Below are 20,828 nucleotides of genomic sequence, written 5' to 3' on the forward strand. Positions count from 1 at the left end.
ATGGACTGCTTCTACTGAAAAGATGTCACCTGTTGCTGTGTGCACCTGCTCAACATTGCTGGGTGCCACTGATGGACTGCTTCTACTGAAATGGTGTTACTTGTTGGTGTCTGCACCTACTCAACATTACTGGGTGCCACTGATGGACTGTTTCTACTGAAAAAATGTCACTTGTTGGTATTTGCACCTGTTGACCATTGCTGGGTGCTACTGCTGGAACTGTCAACTACTTGTTTCTTGGGCTATGGAAAGCGTTTATGTGAATATTTGTATAAACTGATTTTTTGTGTATTACTGTTTGTGAAAAGTTATGAGACTCTTACCTGCACATATTCGTCATTGCTGACGCTATTGATTGAACTGTTTAACCACGTAATATTGTGTAAACTATTATGTAAAGTCACATGTATGAAAGAATTTGTATTGCTTACTGTATTTTATATATTAGGTTATTGAAAGGTCAGTGCAAAGCCAAAATTTTATCTAGTTATATGATATTTACGCATGAATATTATCTTTTATTTTTGTCTGTATTTTTTTTTGACGAATTTGGTGGTATTTTCATCACCAATGCTGGCAAAAATACCATCAAATTCTAGCCCGTGGAGGAAGGCCATATGAAAGGTGGCTACACTGAGCCACAGCGCCAGAGATCGCGCTAGAGAGCATTGTTCCGCCGCCTCCACTGGCAGTGATTATTGAGATGCCGTAGTTGGCAGTGCTTGGGGAGAGCTCGTGGTAGTCAGTGCTTGTTAAGAACTCGTAGCAGAGAGTGTTTGTTGAGATGTGCTAGTAGAGAGTGCTTGCTGAGATGTGATACTGAAAAGTTCTTGTTGAGATGTGGTAATAGCGAGTCGGTGTGGAGATATATTGTAATGATTAGAGTGATTTTGGTCAATATATGAAGGTAACGAAACTTGATTTATTTTTCATTATTTCCATGTTTTAAATAATGCGTCATTACAGGTTCAGTCAACAAAGCATCTGGCTTGTGTTCTTGTATTAGAGTGTAATTCTGGTTTTCTTGAGTAATTATGGTATTTTTATTTTCTTTAATTAATTCAGTATAAATGATATTTAAAATTTCTTGTGTTGTTGAAGAAGAACCGTGCCAGATGCGTACGTTGAGTCATACTTCCACACACAGAACAGTTACACTTGTGCTTTGGTTTCGTAGGTTTTATAGTTGCTGGCGACTTAATTAATTAATTGTGTTAATGAAAATTTCCATTTCATTCTTTGTTATTGTTCTATGCAGTCAGATAGCGTAATAATACTAGTCAGGGCCAACCGTTACGAGACTTCGTAATCGAACAGTCAGCTACTAAAGCAAAAAATTAAAATTATTTGCATTCTATTATAATTAAGCCCCCATGCAATACTAAGTTCACCTTTTAGTATTTGTTTACTAACAGCCACTCACACAGTTGCGGATGACATGATGTACGCTGTGAAACAAACGGCAACAGAAAAAAGCACAGAAAATATGCCGCAAACAGCGACAATAATTCTTAAAAACATGCCGTAACATACAATAAATAAGGTAGTATGAAAGTATCCATATAAAACTTTATTTCAGAAAACGAACAGTAAAAATGTAATGTGTTGCTGTGTTTTTATAACTATGCTTTTTTCTGCAGTGTTTTAGATTTTTAAAAAACCCTGATGATGGTGATATTTGTCGCCGAAACTAGTTTGGGAAATAAATAAGTAAACAAATAACATGATGTTTTGCATCAAGGCGGACTCAGTTCTGATATTGTTGTTTTTCTATGCGAACACGTACCAAATAGAAGAGTTCCAAGACAAAGATTTCAACTGCTTGTTACAGACGACTATAAAAGGTAGAAACAGAATCAGATTGTGCATGTCACTGGTTAGAGGAAGGTTGAAAGTTTTGACGCTGTTGTTTGTTTGAAGCAATATAACGACTACCCCACGTAAGAAATAATTGTGTGTGTTGGAACGAGCGTGCAGTGAATCCAGTGCTCAAATGCAACTTGCATTCTGCCGTCGATTAAGCAAGGTGCCGACTCTGCACAAGCAGATTTATGCCTGGCATACAAAATTCTTGGAAGTTAATTGCATATACAAAGGGCAAAGCACTGGTCGGCTGTCGTGCGTCTCCGAAATGCGTTCACACGGAGCCCTCGGAAGTCCGCAAGAGAGGAGGGTCAGGAGCTTCAACTACCTTAAAAACAATAGTGTATCGTGAATGAGATTTTCACTCTGCAGCGGAGTGTGCGCTGATATGAAACTTCCTGGCAGATTAAAACTGTGTGCCCGACCGAGACTCGAACTCGGGAGCTTTGCCTTTCGCGGGCAAGTGCTCTACCAACTGAGCTACCGAAGCACGACTCACGCACGGTACCCACAGCTTTACTTCTGCCAGTATCTCGTCTCCTACCTTCCAAACTTTACAGAAGCTCTCCTGTGGGTACCGGGCGTGAGTCGTGCTTCGGTAGCTCAGTTGGTAGAGCACTTGCCCGCGAAAGGCAAAGCTCCCGAGTTCGAGTCTCGGTCGGGCACACAGTTTTAATCTGCCAGGAAGTTTCATATCAGCGCACACTCCGCTGCAGAGTGAAAATCTCATTCTGGAAACATCCCCCAGGCTGTGGCTAAGCCATGTCTCCGCTATGTCCTTTCTTTCAGGAGTGCTAGTTCTGCAAGGTTCGCAGGAGAGCTTCTGTAAAGTTTGGAACGTAGGAGACGAGATACTGGCAGAAGTAAAGCTGTGGGTACCGGGCGTGAGTCGTGCTTCGGTAGCTCAGTTGGTAGAGCACTTGCCCGCGAAAGGCAAAGGTCCCGAGTTCGAGTCTCGGTCGGGCACACAGTTTTAATCTGCCAGGAAGTTTCATATCAGCGCACACTCCGCTGCAGAGTGAAAATCTCATTCTGGAAACATCCCCCAGGCTGTGGCTAAGCCATGTCTCCGCTATATCCTTTCTTTCAGGACTGCTAGTTCTGCAAGGTTCGCAGGAGAGCTTCTGTAAAGTTTGGAAGGTAGGAGACGAGATACTGGCAGAAGTAAAGCTGTGGGTACCGGGCGTGAGTCGTGCTTCGGTAGCTCAGTTGGTAGAGCACTTGCCCGCGAAAGGCAAAGGTCCCGAGTTCGAGTCTCGGTCGGGCACACAGTTTTAATCTGCCAGGAAGTTTCAATAGTGTATCGCGTTCTGAAATCACTCATAAAAAAGCATTACAAGATACAGTTAATGAAGCAACGGCATCCCGGCGACCAATACAGAAGCTACGAATTTTGCATTTTAATTCTCCACGATATGGCAGAGCACAGTTTTTACGAACGACCCATCTTTTCGATCGAATCGACCTTTAATCTATGGAGTAAAGTTCAAATGGTTCAAATGGCTCTGAGCACTATGGGACTCAACATCTTAGGTCATAAGTCCCCTAGAACTTAGAACTACTTAAACCTAACTAACCTAAGGACATCACACACACCCATGCCCGAGGCAGGATTCGAACCTGCGACCGTAGCAGCCTCGCGGTTCCGGACTGCAGCGCCAGAACCTCACGGCCACCGCGGCCGGCGGAGTAAAGTAAACCACCATAATGTAAGAATGTGGATGTCACAAAATTCTGGGGTCGTCGTCGAACATGAAAGAGACTCACCAAAACTGAATGTGTTTCGTGTCGTTTCCGTTCACAAAGTTTATGGATCTTCCTTTTTTGCGAAGGAAACTGTGACAGGAATGTCATACCAGGATATGTTACAAAATTGGATGTTTCCTCAAGTTCGCGAAGATTCCAATGATTTCATTTGTATGCCTGACGGCGCCCCGCCTCACTTTCGCCTTGGGGTGCAGCGTTAACAACACCATCCCACAACGTTGGACTGGAAGAGGTAGACAACAAAACCTCGTTAATTGCTTTTGGCCTTCAAGATCACCAGACCTCACACATTACGACTTTTTTTTCTTATGGGGTTACATAAAAGCCAGAGTCTCTATAGCAGCTACTTTTCAAGAGCCGAGAAATCGAATTGTTGAAGCTGTCGATCCAATAAACAGGAACCTATTGATTCGTATGTGGAATGAAACTGACAACCGTTTCGATGTTTCTCGACCAACGCGTCATGCTCGTGTTGAGTTTATGGTAGAGTGTCTGTGCGAACATAAAACTTTGAACCTTTCTCTATCCGATGACATGCACAATTTATTTCTATCTTTTATAGTTTGTCTGCAATAAACAATTGAAACCTGTTCTTTCTTTTTGAATCACCCTGCAATAAGCCGACCCGACGCAATATGTCACCTCTTAACAGAGCACACTGACCGCTTTGGGGCGCTGTAGATGGTGTGGAACTGGTACCATGCGGTCACGTGCCCGTCCAACGCTGACGTACTTCTTGGCGGTGAAGCAGTTTGCTTGAGCCAATCGTTTGTATGTAACCAGAGGAATATGTGGGTAGGAGACCTAACAGAACAGCAGAAAGTTGCTACCATGTTTCGCTGTACCCATGATCAAGAGGTGAATGAAGTGTATTGATTTCTTGTAATATCAAGCAGACTCTCCAACTTGCCTACAAGGAGTGACGTACCATTTGCAGCCATCTAACATGGATTAGGCAACGGCCTTGCCGCAGTGGAAACACCGGTTCCCGTCAGATCACCGAAGTTAAGCGCTGTCGGGCGTGGTCGGCACTTGGTTGGGTGACCATTCGGGCCGCCATGCGCTGTTGCCATTTTTCGGGGTGCACTCAGCCTCGTGATGCCAATTGAGGAGCTACTCGACCGAATAGTATCGGCTCCGGTCAAAGAAAACCATCATAATGACCGGGAGAGCGGTGTGCTGACCACACGCCCCTCCTATCCGCATCCTCAACTGAGGATGACAAGGCGGTCGGATGGTCCCGATGGGCCACTTGTGGCCTGAAGACGGAGTGCTTTAACATGGATTAAGAGCAGTGAGGGTAAAACAATCCTCTACGACACGGACTTGAAACGAGTGTCACACCTTACCAATGACGATCGTTACAAACCCGACAGGAACTGCTGCTGGCAGTGAATGAAGGTCCATCTAGACCAGTTTCCTAGTGAAGTTTCCGAAGGGAATAGCATGCACTGAACATTTGCAGTCGAGCACCCCGAGAAATCCCCTTTGCTCACAGCGCCAATGGTTTCAGTGGACAAAAAAGCACAGAAACTGAACAGAGGCTGACAGCCATGTACAGGGAACCAATGAGTCCATTTTTCCTCTTCTCAAACGATGCAATGCGCCCATTACAACGAAGTTCCAATGAAACCATTAACATCCGACGTACGAAGGGTGCAGGTAAGGCCGGAAGTGGTTCCGCGACTTTTTGGGGTGTTTTTGGTACCATGATTTGAGTCAACTCATTAAGGTTACCGTAAACGTGAACCAGATGCTGGTTTCAGCATCCTAATTGAACGCCGGCCGCGGTGGCCGAGCGGTTCTAGGCGCTTCAGTCTGGAACCACGCGGCCGCTACGGTCGCAGGTTCGAATCCTGCCTCGGGCATGGATGTGTGTGATGTCCTTAGGTTAGTTAGGTTTAAGTAGTTCTAAGTTCTAGGGCACTGATGACCCCAGAAATTAAGTCCCATGGTGCTCGGAGCCATTTGAACCTAACTGAACAAGTGTTGCGCTTTCTTCAACATCTTTATAAAATGACTATGCTGTTCAGAGTCGCTTCTTCACAGGGCTGCACGCACATGTTCCTAGTCTGACGAACAGTCAGTCGTCCTGTCGCACCTCGGCTGGTCGCCAAATCAAGGTTTCAAACAGCGGCAGGAATGCAGCAATCAATAAATTTGTTTGACAAAAGCCTTAAGTATATCACTGAACCAAAACTTCACTACACATTTATTAGACGACTTATTGCTACAACAAAAGTTGCCATCGATATGGCAAAACTTCCAATAAGAAAACAAAATGAACTGACAGTAGAAATTGCAAACTTTATTTAAAGGGAATTACAGAACAGAAAAATATACAGCAAAGAAATGCAAACTAACTGCAATACTCTCAACAGAAGAAACCAGAAATTAATAACATAAAACGCAATAGTAGTAAAATCTGATAAAGGAAGTAGTACAGTTATTATAAATCACAATCAATTTGTAGACAAAGTAAGGACTGTTTTGAAAGACAACAACAGTAGAGGATTGCGAAACAACCCCACCAACAAATATGCCGCACAAACAAAGAAATGCATTAAAATTGTAATATAATACTAACAAACCACGAAAAGAAAGCTTCCATGATCATGAAACCACGGCCGTCATCATTTCATGAGCAACATAAGATAAACAAACACTTGTTACAGTCTGCCTGATTATTAACTGTATTGACAACCCAACTTACCTGACAAGTAAAAAAACTTAACATATTCCTAACTACGATTTAATATGTAGGACATCCGCAACTGAGAGGCATGATAATTGATGTAGAGACATCTGCTTCAGTTTTACTAATTACTTATTCACACCACGGCCGGTTTGAGGATTTTAAAATCCCATAATCAGATGTATGAAATTATTTTTTTTTGGTAACGCACAACATGCGGACGGGCCACTCAGTGTAAGAGCTCCAATCACTGAACATTGGCGGTGGCCAGTTTCCGCCACCATGCACTGACTGGTCCGACCACATGTTATGTGTTACCAAATACAATAATTTCACGCACCGGCCGTGGTTTGAATAAATAGTTAGTTAAACTGAAGTGTGTCTCTCTAAATTATCATTGCTAGCCAAGCTCTATACCTAAAGCAAAAAGAACCCAAAAAACCCTCGAGAACGTTAGCACGTGCCTTTAAAATCCAAATGGGCACGATTCAAGAAAATTATATATTACCATACATTTGTAGATGCCTCTTTGGTACTACAGATGGAAACGATGGTTCAAATGGTTCAAATGGCTCTGAGCACTATGGGACTCAACTGCTGAGGTCATTAGTCCCCTAGAACTTAGAACTAGTTAAACCTAACTAACCTAAGGACATCACAAACATCCATGCCCGAGGCAGGATTCGAACCTGCGACCGTAGCGGTCTTGCGGTTCCAGACTGCAGCGCCTTTAACCGCACGGCCACTTCGGCCGGCTGGAAACGATGAAGACCTGCAAATAGTTCATCAAGAAATCAACAACTTGCATCAGAAAATTAAATTCAAAATCAAACCAGAAACAAACAAATTCATAAGCTTTCTCGACCTTAAAATAAGCAATATTAACAGCCATCAAGTGTTTGAAATCTACAGAAAACCAACTTCTACAGACAACGTTAGTGATGGATGTTCTTGTCACCCAAAATCGCAAAAAGTGCCTATTTCAACCCAATGAGTAATAGATCAAACAGTTTACCACTCGAACACCAAGCAATAGAAAATGAACCTACAATAGTCCAATGTAAAGCACAACAAAATAATTTAAAGTCGAATATAGTGCATAATCTGTATGAAAAACAAACGAAACCTATAACCAGATCATATAAAAGGAGATAAAATTAACAAAAGGAAACAAAACTAAACAAAAAGGAATGTACGTACCAATAATACATTTGGGGACATATATCAAATAAAATAAACCAAATATTAAAGGAAACATCCATAATATTGGCATTCCGAACAAACAAAAATCTTAAGACGAAAATTCGATATTGAGAAACCAAAATTCCTGATTTTCTTACCCAAGCAATTTCATGTAACAGCAAGAAATTCTATCTCGGTTAAATGCGACGAAACTATACCACTAGATTTAAAGAATACACAAGAAAATGCGACAGCAATCAAGTGTTTACTTACATATAAAAAACCATAACCACAAAGAAGAACAAATCGAAAGCGCATTGCAAGGTCTACACGAAATACCAAGATAACATGCTATGTATATTTTGGAAGAATCAGAGATACATACTCACACGAAAAATCATCCCAACGATATTCTTAATGAACAAATCGATTTTAATCACAAAAAATTATCTACAAATTTTGGCACACACAGTAAACGAAAATAAAATATAACATTAGATACAAATCACAACAAAGTTATAATATCAATAAAACACAACTAACATCATTGACTAGCAAAGATTACAAGTAAACATGAAACTTCAACGAGAATAAACTATCAGTCTAGTTGTCAAAATATTTAATGGGAATAAAATTATACAAAATAGAAATTACGTGATTTATAACCGTCTAGCAACAAACAGACAGTCAACAGTTTACTGACTGAAGCAAAATGGGTGTCTATTCGAGCTAGACGGAAGTATACAGTAAACTGACTTTTTTGTAAGTAGGCTTACTAATTATAACATCTAGAGATTCGCTTGAGAACGGCGTTACACCCGAAACAAGGTTTTAGTAAGGAGGAAGCACTACCAATTAAACTATTTGCAGCTTGCCTGGAATAATTCACTATAAAAAGATCTAAAGTTGTTCTAAAATGGAACGAAACCGGTAATCGTTATAAACACAAATGCGACTGGAGACTGAACTAAAATATATCAAAGAGGAATAAGCAAACAAAAATTTCAGATGACACGAAACAAGTGAAGAACAAGAGAAAATATTAAGAGTAAATGAGAATAGAATTCAGATCTGAACTAACAAACCTAATGAGAAACGTTTGTGAGAAAATGTCAGGAAGTACAATGCGAGAATTAAAAGAAAGACAATCAAGAATAACCGAAGTATGAAGAAAACTAAACAGGCACTTATGATGGGAGACATAATATCACGTCAGTCATGCCACAAGGCCTTAATCAGAACGTGTCGGGAAACCACACCAAAGGTGTTTGAAGATTTGAAGCCTCTGAGGTCAGATAATGGACTCTGAGAATGAGTGCATTCTGCAAGCACTACCAGGAAGGAGAGAAATAAATTCGAGTTGTGGAAACGAATAAATCCTTGGAAATGATGAAATAATACTAGAGATGTGGTGAAAGTAAGAAAACGTTTAGCCTTTAACCAGAGAGATACACAACTTCGCTTCATTTGAGGGTGCAGCACAATGAATGATCTACAGGTGGCAATGAAGCTATACAAAATAGCAACGAATATCAGCATGGGATTTGTAGACTACATGGAGATTGGATTACTGTCATAACGAAACAAGCACTACAATCATATATGCGAGATCATAATTATGCAGAAGTTTCGATGAGGACTAGATCCAGAAGTGGATGATAAGTGAGTGAGGGCAATGATCATTGCAGTTCACTTTTCAATTTAGCTATTCACGCAACAGCTTCCCTGAGGAGACGAAATCAACATATGTTTCACCGCGAGAATACGACAGAGCAGGAAGTCAAACCAAATGGGACTTCATGGTTCCGAGCAGACTTTGAACGAGTGAGAATTTCTCTTAATAAATTGAAATTCGGCTATAAGTTCGGGGTACATCATTTGTGGAAGAGAAGTTGAGCTGTCATAGGAGGCCCTTCAGAAGAATGTTACAGGTAACTGAAACTGACGTCTGTAAATCCATAGTAGATATTTTCGTCACTGTCAGTCATCCATACGTAGAAGAACTCGATACCATCACAGGAAACCAGCTAACAGACCAAAGTGTTGTGGTACAGCACTTGCCACGAAAGGCAAAGGTCCCAGGTTCGAGTCCCAGCCTGGCACACAGTTTTAATCTCCCAGGAATTTCAAAATCAGTGCACATTCCGCTGCAGAGAGAAAATTCATTCTGGAAACAATCCCCCAGGTTGTGGCTAAGCCATGTCTCCGTAGTACCCAAATTTCCAAGAGAGCTAGTCCCGAAAGGCATACAGGGAACTGCTATGAAGTTTGGAAGATAGGAATTGAGATACTGGCGGTGAGGAGGGGTCATGAGTCGTCCTTGGCTATAGGCGGAGCCGCCGGCCTCCTGCAATAAAAACAATATAAAAAGAACTGAATATAGATTTGTGTGTTATATTTTGAGAGCAGTCCGCACAGAACCGCTCTCCGCAAACAAAAACAAACAGTTTGAAAGAAAAGCAAACCGAAAGATAACTAGTCGGTAGAATACTTCCCGCCCAAAGCGAAGGTTCCTTATGCTAGTCCCGGTCCAAGAACAGTTTTAAAAGTTTCAGATCAACGGACAATCCGCTGCTGACGGAAAAGTTACTCTGGAAACCAAACAACTGTATAATGGAAATCGTTGTATATATATCGGTGACAGTGATGAAGTACTTATATAAACTTAATTGTCTCGCTCGCATTTATTCATCTGCATAGATTACTGCGGCCTGAAAAGCAATAGACAATCAATTTAGAACGAAGATTATGAAATTTTGGCCAGTGGGGCTACGTACAGCCGGCAAAGACTAATATGTGAGGATTGATTCGTACAACAATCCCTCTGTGATTAGTTAATGAAAAGGTGTTAACAGAGGAAATTTACACGCATTCTGTATTTTTGTGCTCAAATACTAACATGTAATTTCGAACAGCGAGAATAGGCAAGAAACGGTGGTCCTCCGGCTAAACATTCAGTTACAGTGGCGCGAAGATTTTGACACGACCTCTCCGAAGACAGCTACAAACATTGGCGTTATGAAGAAAATTCTTAACAGGCTGGAAAATTTTAATAAACGTAATTGATACAATAATGAAATTGGTTGTGCGTTGTCAGAAATAGATGTTCTGGAGCATTGTACGGTCTATATGTAATCGGTGATTTTTTAATGATCACCTACCGGTTCTGTAGAACGCGGAAATTACTTACATAGACTTTCACTAGATCTGTTTCTATCCACTTGCAGCACCTGTATTTATTCATCCGTCTCTTGAAGTAACTCCGAGATCAGGGCCAGAAGATCACTCGATGTCGACCGAATGCCGTGTCATCCTCTGCCATATGACGACGGTATGGAGGGGCTCGTGGTTACCACACCACCCCTTGCCGCCCTCACAGCTTCTAGACCTTGGGAGGACTTTGGCAGTATTGGGAATCGCACCCAGGCCCTCCGAAAGGCATTCAGAGAGGCTGGTCGCACAGCCACAGGGACTGACATTAGACTCACAGTCATAATTAACGGTTACTCAAATGCATAAGTAGTCTTAAACAGCATTAGCGCTCATGGAAAGTCTATACTTAGATTGGATACAACAAATAATACAAATTAATCTAAATTCAACATGAATGATATGTATGATTGTTATGTTCATCTACTATGGATACTCAGAAAATCACATTTAAGTGCCTGGAAGAGGGTTCATCGAACCAGCATCAAAATTCTCCATTATTCCGATCTCGTATAGCGCGCAGAAAAAACGAGCAGCTATATCTTTCCGTGCGAGCTTATTTCTCGTATTTTATTATGATGATTGTTTCTCCCTTTGTAGCGTCAATGAAATATTTTCGTATTCGGAGCAGAAAGTTGGTGATTGAAATTTCGTGAGCAGATTCCGCCGCAGATTCCGCCGCAGATTCCACCCCAAATGCTGTATCATTTCAGTGACACTCTCTCCCCTATTTCGCGATAATACAAAAAGTGCTGTCCTTCTTTTAACTTTTTCGATGTACTCCGTCAGTCCTACCTGGTAAGGATCCCACACCGCGCGGGAGTATTCTAAAAGAGGACGGACAAGCGTAGTGTAGGCAGTCTCTTTAGTAGCTCTGTTACATTTTCTAAGTGTCCTGCCAAGAAAATGCAGTCTTTGGTTAGCATCCTTCACAACATTTTCTGTGTGTTCCTTCCAATTTAAGTTATTCGTAATTGTAATTCCTAGGTATTTAGTTGAATTTACGACCTTTAGATTTGAATTATTTATCGTGTAACCGAAGTTTAACGGATTTCTTTTAGCAGACATGTGGACGACCGCACACTTTTCGTTATTTAGGGTCAATTGCCCATGTTCATGGAAAACGTAAGGAGAGGATATGGAAGGCGCTAGATAATGGTTGCGTGGTACCGAAACATACGGCACGCTGATGTAGCTGGGAAAATGTACACCGAAACAATGAATCTTATTGGACACACAAAATTTCCATCCCTTTTACAGAAGACGTAAATCTGTAACAACTGCCCCTCATACATCCCAAATTTGAGACAAAATGAAACTTTTGGTGTAATAAGTTGATTGCTCCTATTTATTATGTATTATCTTTCTATGCTAGTACACCGTTATCCATCAGTCATGCAGTAGCCTCCACATCTGATTGTATGTTATTTTTGCTGCTGCCTTTCCTTCTTCCTCTTGATATCTTGAAGACAGTATTGAACTTAACTCTCTAGACGACGAGACAGCTTCTTCCGAATGGGGAAATAATGGCCATATACACTACAGGGATCGATGTTGAGAGCACTCTTATTCTTGTTGTGTATGTATATGATCTGGCATCACACATCTGATAAGCAGAAATCTCTTTTCTGACGTTGCATGTATTGTAATGAAGCCTAATGGACTAATGTCAAAAATTCAACACGTAAATAAAATTTTCTTGATAATTAATAGGTGTTTCTCTGCAAATGGAATATCATTGAATTAGGATAAAATCCAACACATGCAATTCTGTACTGCTCACAACTTGACAACATCATTAGAAATGATGCATGAGGGTAAATATATAAACATAAACGAATATTATAAATTATTAGGTGAACTGCACGTGTCATGTACAGATCTTCTCAAACGTTTAATCTCTGCAACTTTTGTGTTACAGATACTGTCAGATTATGGAGATTAAAATGCCGAAAACTTAATACAGTTTTCCTATTGTTATTCACTAATTTCTTATGACATATTTTGAGATTACTCGGCACTGACGAAAAAAGTGTTTTTAACACAGAAGCTTGTAGTAAAGATTATATGTGATGTCCACTGTAGAGCCTGTTGTGCACAGCTCTGTGAACAGTTGCACATACTGACAATGGCCTCACACTGTATTTATGAATTTTGTCCTCAACAATCAATCACAGTTCCAAAACAACAATAAGCCATAAACAAAGTACTAGAAGGAGAAATGAATCACACAATTCATTAGTCACTTTTAAGAGCCACAGAAAGTAGTAAGGTATTCAGCCCTAAAACACTTCGACCACCTAGCAAGTGATATAGAGTTAATATATAACAAAAGGAACTTCAAATTCTAGTTGAATTCATGTCTGCTTGATAACTTTCTACGCCATAGAAGAATTTTTGAAAGCATAATAATGTAGCATGTGTTCTTAAGAGGGAGAGAGAGAGAGAGAGAGAGAGAGAGAGAGAGAGAGAGGGAGGTAGAGGGTGAGAGAGACTGAACAAGGGTAAGTATAAATCACTATATGTGAAAGGAATAGTTTTCGACGATCATGTAAATATTAAGCATGTTGCCATCTTTTTCACTGAAAAAATGAGCTGTGGTTGTATGCTGATTCGTTCCACGTGATAACGAAAGGCTGCAATTGTTAATGTTCCAAGGAACGCGTAAACAACAGAAACTATACTAAAGGGGAACTAACTCGCCGGCCGCAGTCCGACACCACGCGGCTGCTACGGTCACAGGTTCGCATCCTGCTTCGGGCATGGATGTGTGTGATGTCCTTAGGTTAGTTAGGTTTAAGTAGTTATAAGTCTACGGGACTGATGACGAAAGATGTCAAGTCCTGTGGTGCTTAGAGCCATTTTGGAACTAACTGAACGGAGTGTTGATGTTTCTCGTTTGCATTGAGCTCCACTACCCGTGCCGTCAGTGCCCCGGGCCCTTTCGCCTGTCTCTGATAACGACTGGCTCCTGGCCCTGATAACCTCCCATACACGCCCTTTTGTCCGCCACAAATAGAAAGGCGGCCATTCCTACGGATGCGTGATACCGTCCACATCAAACAGTTCGATTCCTTTCCACGGTTTCCAATGCTGAACTACACTCAGTTCAACACGACTGATATGTTACACGCTTCATGTCGGAGTAACGGAATGCTACTTTATCGCGGACGACCACCATTTTTTACCAACTTGCAATGTCATTAAGCGATTTCAGTATTTGAAGAGAAAGCGCGTAAAGAAAACCACTATTCTCCTAAAGCGTTTCTCCCTGTACGGGGATGAAACATTTGGTTTCTGAAGAAAACGCATTCGACCACAGCCTGGAAATTTTCCGGTCGTGAAGGCTTACATTCGTAGAAGAGTGGTTTGTCGCAGCTCGCCACACTAGCAAACCTCTTTATTTCTGGATAAGTATTATAACCTACATTCATTTCGGTCTGCTGACTACATTGGTTGAGTTTCACAAGAGATCAGTTTACACTTTTTTCCGTTGATCATGAACGGGAACTATAAGTGCTTGTCTTAAAGCTTAATTTTGCTTGACCATATCACTAGATTGACTGTTTTCTAATCATCACGGTTACGCGTAGCAACAGGCGCTAATTCACTGCTGAAGGTTTTGGTTGACTCTACTGTGACGTGGACAACTTTAAAACAACAACGTGGGCAAGAAGCCCCCCTGCTTCTGTAACCCGTACTTAGTATCAAATGTTACTATTTACGTTGGTAGCTATTTTACTTCTTATCAGTTGTTGGAATCAATTGTTGGAATGCATGGTTACATGTTCTCGGAGTCGCATTCTAGTTTTAATTTGTAGCCATGGCAGATGTGAGCCGTCATAGATACACTATTGAGGGGCGCTTAGTGACAAATATGTTGGTGCACGAACGACAACACACAGGGCAGACAATGAGACTCATTACGGGAGCATTACAGAAAAGATTTAACAAGGCTCCATTGCTTTTGGCACTGTTAAAGACAGACCGCGGTGTGGAAGTAAGAAGACACGAGAAGAAACATGTGCTGGAGTCTCTGCTTCGACTGAAAATCTGCTATGAAGTCGACACGTAAACGTGCTTGGGAATTCGGTATGCCGAGAACAACAACGCGAGATCACGTGAAGGAAGACCTTAAGGTCAGACCTTTTCGACCGATATTTTTAACCGAGTTATCGGACAGAGACCGAAATTAGCGCGTTTTAGCATGCCGTGCTTTTGTTAACTCGGTTTCCAAATGGAGTGAACCGTGCCAAGGTTATGCTTTCAGATGAATGTTTCGTCTATCGCAGCGTGTGCTTAAATAATGTCGTTTGGGCCAAAGAGAATCGTCATTACATAGTCAAGTTAGAAAGGAACCCGTCTCACGTAATGTAACGGGCAGCGGCGACATCACATCTGCTTGGACCGCATTCTCTTGAAGGGACTGTGAATGGTGCAAGTTATATATACATTCGCTGCAAACATGGTTAATAGCTCAGCTTGAGGAAAGGGGCCTCATAGAACGTATACGATTGCGGCGCCTCCCAGTGTGCGAGTTGCTAGATGAACATATTCCAGGACGGTGGGTAGGTCGTGGTTCATCAGCAACATCAGCCGGGAACGGCCACCAAGAGCTCCTGACTACTCGTTACTGGGAGTCATTACGACGCAAGTCTCTGAACGTCGTTATGCTACAAATGAAGAACTGCGCAATGCTTATGAGAATGTTCCACTAACCTGTACGTTCTTCTGATTATGATTTTTCGTAGACCAATTTTCTTTTGCTGTTCTTTTTTGAATATCTTCATTTCATATTTTAAATATCTGCTTAATGCTACTGATTTCTTCTTCAATGGTTTTCGCTCGTTGCATGTTTCACTTCCGCATAATAATGTGTCCCAAACTTTTAATTTCAGAAACTTCTTCCCAATATCAATTGAAAGTTTGATACAGTACTGGTTTTCTCTCTCTAGATCTCACGTCGTTCTTGACTCATCCTGAGGAAAAGTAATATTGCTCCCTAATAATTTTTTTTTCCCCCCATGAACCATGGACCTTGCTGTTGGTGGGGAGGCTTGCGTGCCTCAGCGATACAGATAGCCGTACCGTAGGTACAACCACAACGGAGGGGTATCTGTTGAGAGGCCAGACAAACGTGTGGTTCCTGAAGAGGGGCAGCAGCCTTTTCAGTAGTTGCAAGGGCAACAGTCTGGATGATTGACTGATCTGGCCTTGTAGCAATAACCAAAACGGCCTTGCTGTGCTGGTACTGCGAACGGCTGAAAGCAAGGGGAAACTACGGCCGTAATTTTTCCCGAGGGCATGCAGCTTTACTGTATGATTAAATGATATTGGCGTCCTCTTGGGTAAAATATTCTGGAGGTAAAATAGTCCCCCATTCGGATCTCCAGGCGGGGACTACTCAAGAGGATGTCGTTATCAGGAGAAAGAAAACTGGCGTTCTACGGATCGGAGCGTGGAATGTCAGATCCCTTAATCGGGCAGGTAGGTTAGAAAATTTGAAAAGGGAAATGGATAGGTTAAAGTTAGATATAGTGGGAATTAGTGAAGTTCGGTGGCAGGAGGAACAAGACTTCTGGTCAGCTGACTACAGGGTTATAAACACAAAGTCAAATAGGGGTAATGCAGGAGTAGGTTTAATAATGAATAGGAAAATAGGAACGAGGGTAAGCTACTACAAACAGCTTAGTGAACGCATTATTGTGGCCAAGATAGATACGAAGCCCACACCTACAACAGTAGTACAAGTTTATATGCCAACTAGCTCTGCAGATGACGAAGAAATTGAAGAAATGTATGATGAAATAAAAGAAATTATTCAGATAGTGAAGGGAGACGAAAATTTAATAGTCATGGGTGACTGGAATTCGAGTGTAGGAAAAGGGAGAGAAGGAAACGTAGTAGGTGAATATGGATGGGGGCTAAGAAATGAAAGAGGAAGCCGCCTGGTAGACTTTTGCACAGAGCACAACTTAATCATAGCTAACACTTGGTTTAAGAATCATGATAGAAGGTTGTATACATGGAAGAACCCTGGAGATACTAAAAGGTATCAGATAGAGTATATAATGGTAAGACAGAGATTTAGGAACCAGGTTTTAAAGTGTAAGACATTTCCAGGGGCAGATGTGGACTCTGACCACAATCTATTGATTAAAACTGAAGAAACTGAAAAAGGTGGGAATTTAAGGAGATGGGACCTGGATAAACTGAAAGAACCAAAGGTTGTACAGAGTTTCAGGGAGTGCATAGGGGAACAATTGACAGGAATGGGGGAAAGAAGTACAGTAGAAGAAGAATGGATAGCTTTGAGGGATGAAGTAGTGAAGGCAGCAGAGGATCAAGTAGGTAAAAAGACGAGGGCTAGTAGAAATCCTTGGGTAACAGAAGAAATATTGAATTTAATTGATGAAAGGAGAAAAAATAAAAATGCAGTAAATGAAGCAGGCAAAAAGGAATACAAACGTCTCCAAAATGAGATCGACAGGAAGTGCAAAATGGCTAGGCAGGGATGGCTAGAGGACAAATGTAAGGGTGTAGAGGCTTATGTCGCTAGGGGTAAGATAGATACTGCCTACAGGAAAATTAAAGAGACCTTTGGAGATAAGAGAACCACTTGTATGAACATCAAGAGCTCAGATGGAAACCCAGTTCGAAGCAAAGAAGGGAAAGCAGAAAGGTGGAAGGAGTATATAGAGGGTCTATACAAGGACAATGTACTTGAGGACAATATTATGGAAATGGAAGAGGATGTAGATGAAGATGAAATGGGAGATACGATACTGCGTGAAGAGTTTGACAGAGCACTGAAAGACCTGAGTCGAAACAAGGCCCCCGGAGTAGACAACATTCCATTGGAACTACTGACAGCCTTGGGAGAGCCAGTCCTGACAAAACTCTACCTTCTGGTGAGCAAGATGTATGAGACAGGCGAAATACCCTCAGACTTCAAGAAGAATATAATAATTCCAATCCCAAAGAAAGCGGGTGTTGACAGATGTGAGAATTACCGAACTATCAGTATAATAAGTCACAGCTGCAAAATACTAACACGAATTCTTTACAGACGAATGGAAAAACTAGTAGAAGCCGACCTCGGGGAAGATCAGTTTGGATTCCGTAGAAATATTGGAACACGTGAGGCAATACTGACCTTACGACTTATCTTAGAAGAAAGATCAAGGAAAGGCAAACCTACGTTTCTAGCATTTGTAGACTTAGAGAAAGCTTTTGACAATGTTGACTGGAATACTCTCTTTCAAATTCTAAAGGTGGCAGGGGTAAAATACAGGGAGCGAAAGGCTATTTACAATTTGTACAGAAACCAGATGGCAGTTATAAGAGTCGAGGGACTTGAAAGGGAAGCAGCGGTTGGGAAGGGGGAAGACAGGGCTGTAGCCTCTCCCTGATGTTATTCAATCTGTATATTGAGCAAGCAGTGAAGGAAACAAAAGAAAAATTCGGAGTAGGTATTAAAATCCATGGAGAAGAAATAAAAACTTTGAGGTTCACCGATGACATTGTAATTCTGTCAGAGACAGCAAAGGACTTGGAAGAGCAGTTGAACGGAATGGATGGTGTCTTGAAGGGAGGATATAAGATGAACATCAACAAAAGAAAAACGAGGATAATGGAATGTAGTCGAATTAAGTCGGTTGATGTTGAGGGTATTAGATTGGGAAATGAGACACTTAAAGTAGTAAAGGAGTTTTGCTATTTGGGGAGAAAAATAACTGATGGTGGTCGAAGTAGAGAGGATATAAAATGTAGACTGGCAATGGCAAGGAAAGCGTTTCTGAAGAAGAGAAATTTGTTAACATCGAGTATAGATTTAAGTGTCAGGAAGTCATTTCTGAAAGTATTTGTATGGAGTGTAGCCATGTATGGAAGTGAAACATGGACGGTAAATAGTTTGGACAAGAAGAGAATAAAAGCTTTCGAAATGTGGTGCTACAGAAGAATGCTTAAGATTAGATGGGTAGATCACATAACTAATGGGGAGGTACTGAATAGCATTGGGGAGAAGAGGAGTTTGTGGCACAACTTGACTAGAAGAAGGGATCGGTTGGTAGGACATGTTCTGAGACATCGAGGGATCACCAATTTAGTATTGGAGGGCAGCGTGGAGGGTAAAAATCGTAGGGGGAGACCAAGAGATGAATACACTAAGCAGAATCAGAAGGATGTAGGTTGCAGTAGGTACTGGGAGATGAAGAAGCTTGCACAGGATAGAGTAGCATGGAGAGCTGCATCAAACCAGTCTCAGGACTGAAGACCACAACAACAGCAATAAATTTTTTCCTCTGCACTTTTTTGTTTTAACTTCTGCCAAGTATGTATTCTTTGTGCTACTATCGAACAGTTTCTTCCTTTTTGTTTATCCATGTTTCAAATTATCTGCCAAAAAACAAACAGTTGTACTCAACATTCTATGCATTCCTTCGTGTCTTCCAGACAGGTAAAGTCATCTGCAAATTTTAGCCTAGTTGGTATCTGTTCCCTTTGCAATTTTATTCCATTTTGAAACATTCTTTCCCCACCTTTGCTGCTCCATGCTGACTTACTTACTCTTACTCCTGGCCTGTCCGCCCCCGGTAGCTGTGTGGTCACCGGGACAGACTGTCAATCCCAAGGGCCCGGGTTCGATTCCTGGCTGGGTCGGAGATTTTCTCCGCTCAGGGACTGGGCATTGTGTTGTCATAACCATCATCATTTCATCCCCATCGACGCGCAAGTCGCCGAAGTGGCGTCAAATCGAAAGACGCACCCGGCGAATGGTCTATGCGACGGGAGGCCCTAGTCACACGACATTTACATTTTTTTTACTCTTGGCCTCACAAACTGCACTCGGTTTTTGGCCCCGTCAAGTTGCCTTCTCCTCAGCTTTCTGTCCTTGACATCTTCTTCCCTTGCTCCAAGGATCTGAAGGTCTTTGGCCACCTGGTGTCTCCATTTTATTTCCGGGCCGCCAAAATATGTTTCTCTGACACTTCTTTCAGTGTCTATAGATGTGGCCTATTGCAGTCTCCTCGTCTTGGCTTCCAAAACAACATCTCGTTCATTATGTCTCCCTTAGTTCGCTGTTCTTTCATTTTCATCAACCTCCTCCCTCAAAAATTCGTCCAAATATCTTCCGCAGGATTTTATTTTAAAAAATCATAATCTTTTGCTCGCTATGCTTATATGTTCTCCATATTTATGTCCCAGACAAGCAATAGTCTGATCAGTGATTTATATGTGCTTGTTTTAGTTCCTCTTGCAAAAACTTTGGATGACGGCAGTTTGTTGGATGAGTATGGTGCTCTGTATGTCGCTTTGCTCTTCGCTTCCATTTCTTGTTTCTAATCTCCCTCTTTTTTTGTTTGAACTCTTCTATTTCTCTAAACGCAACCTGCATGGTTTTCGCTGGCCGGGGTGGCCAAGTGGTTAAAAGCGCTACAGTCTGGAACCGCTCGACCGCTACGGTCGCAGGTTCGAATCCTGCCTCGGGCATGGATGTGTGTGATGTCCTTAGGTTAGTTAGGTTTAAGTACTTCTAAGTTCTAGGGGACTGAAGACCTTAGAAGTTAAGTCCCATAGTGCTCAGAGCCATTTGAACCATCTTTTTGCATGGTTTTCCGCCATTTTGTCTTCTAATTTCTTTCTCTTCTCATTCATTTTGTTTCCCCGTCATTTACCTCTTATCTGGCTTCCTGTGCTTGCCAATATTTTCAGGTCACCTAGATTTCTAGTGAGTAATGCTACATCCTTCCCCCCATGAACCATGGACCTTGCCGTTGGTGGGGAAGCTTGCGTGCCTCAGCGATACAGATAGCCGTACCGTAGGTACAACCACAACGGAGGGATATCTGTTGAGAGGCCAGACAAACGTGTGTTCCTGAAGAGGGGCAGCAGCCTTTTCAGTAGTTGCAAGGGCAACAGTCTGGATGATTGACTGATCTGGCCTTGTATCAATAACCAAAACAGTCGTGCTGTGCTGGTACTGCGAACGGCTGAAAGCAAGGGGAAACTACGGCCGTAATTTTTCCCGAGGGCATGCAGCTTTACTGTATGATTAAATGATGATGGCGTCCTCTTGGGAAAAATATTCCGGAGGTAAAATAGTCCC

The 20,828-nt window shown here is 41.8% G+C and overlaps 1 pseudogene; it reads left to right on the plus strand.

The window, feature by feature from the left end:
• Positions 1-4,584: 4,584 nt before the first annotated feature.
• Positions 4,585-4,702, plus strand: LOC126261262 (5S ribosomal RNA; annotated as a pseudogene).
• Positions 4,703-20,828: the final 16,126 nt, after the last annotated feature.

Source organism: Schistocerca nitens, chromosome 5, assembly GCF_023898315.1.
Source record: "Schistocerca nitens isolate TAMUIC-IGC-003100 chromosome 5, iqSchNite1.1, whole genome shotgun sequence".
NCBI classification, from domain to species: Eukaryota; Metazoa; Arthropoda; class Insecta; order Orthoptera; family Acrididae; genus Schistocerca; species Schistocerca nitens.